The sequence below is a fragment of the Pteronotus mesoamericanus genome, unplaced genomic scaffold (genome assembly GCF_021234165.1).
Source record: "Pteronotus mesoamericanus isolate MK-2021 breed Mesoamerican mustached bat unplaced genomic scaffold, CSHL_Meso_final scaffold_167, whole genome shotgun sequence".
In the NCBI taxonomy this organism is placed as follows: Eukaryota; Metazoa; Chordata; class Mammalia; order Chiroptera; family Mormoopidae; genus Pteronotus; species Pteronotus mesoamericanus.
In genome coordinates, this window is record NW_026555308.1 from 2,176,508 (window position 1) to 2,177,709 (window position 1,202).

The following is a 1,202-nucleotide window of genomic DNA, read 5'->3' on the forward strand; positions in this document are numbered from 1 at the left end:
GGCGACAGAGCATTATTTTCAGGGCCCTGAAATTGTGTCCCACGTTGGGTGAAATTTCCGGGCTGGGGTCCCTCATGAAAGACCTCCATGCTCACCCAGGCCACATGACCTCCCTCGTCACCTGCCCCCTCCTCTAGTTACTTGGGGCTGGTGGCCGCCGGCGGGGTCCGGGGGGAGTCAGGCTTCGTAGGTCTGGGCTCAAAGGTGGGCCTTAGCTCCCTATCCGGGCAGGTTCCGGCGACGCCTCATCTCCTTCTCCTTTTCTGGAATTGAAACTCAACCCTCCCCTCTCAGTTCCCCTTCCACATCTCTCCAGCCACTGGGAAACCAGGAAGGCGGAGCCACCGGCTCAGACTTCCAATGACAAGTGTCAGACTTACTATCTTACCTTGGCTCGTTGGTCTAGGGGTATGATTCTCGCTTTGGGTGCGAGAGGTCCCGGGTTCAAATCCCGGACGAGCCCGTTTTGTTTTTCTAAAATTTTTATTTATTTTACTTTTAGAGAGAGAGAGGAAGGGAGGGAGAGAGGGGGAGAAAAGCAATGTGAATGAGATACGTCAATTGGTTGCCTTTCGCACGCCCCCAACTGGGGGACTGGCCCGCAACCCAGGCATGTGCCCTGGCTAGAAATCAAACCAGTGAACTTTCAGTTACTTTCGTTTCCTTTCGTTCATCGGCCCGCACTTAATCCACTAAGCCACAGAAACCAGAGTTGTTTTCCTTTCTTTTGTTACCCTGAGCGAGGGAAGGGAAGCTTGGTCCCCGCTGCCAGCACCCTGGCCTTGCTTCCAACAGTTTCTCGCCCCTCCTGGGTCAGGTGCAGGACCCTGCTTCCGGGGACCGAGAGGGGCGCAAGTCTTCGCAGTCTCGCCTTTCTCCGCAAGAGGGAGAACTGGTCAGCATGTGCCAGGCAGTTTCAGGATCTGGGGTGACCATTGCAACTTGGCCTGGGAATACATTTTTGCTTTGGGTGTGAAAGGTTATAAATTCAGATTCTGGAGGAGCCCGTGTGTTCAAAAGTCTTTTTTCCTTTTTGAGGGGCTGCCCAAAGGGCCTTCCACAAGCAGGGGAAAGAAGAAAACAGCAATCCTGGCTCGTGTGGCTCAGTGGATTGAGTGCCAGCCTGCCAATCAAAGGGTTGCCGGTTCCATTCCTAGTCTAGGGCACATGCCTGGGTTGCAGGCCAGGTCCCCATTAGAGGA

General features: G+C 54.5%; 1 non-coding gene across 1 annotated transcript; it reads left to right on the forward strand.

Annotated features, from left to right (window-relative positions):
- The first annotated feature begins 391 nt into the window (after positions 1–391).
- On the forward strand, positions 392–463 carry TRNAP-UGG (transfer RNA proline (anticodon UGG)). Its single transcript has one exon. It is a non-coding gene; the product is annotated as a tRNA-Pro (tRNA).
- The last annotated feature ends 739 nt before the right edge of the window (positions 464–1,202 follow it).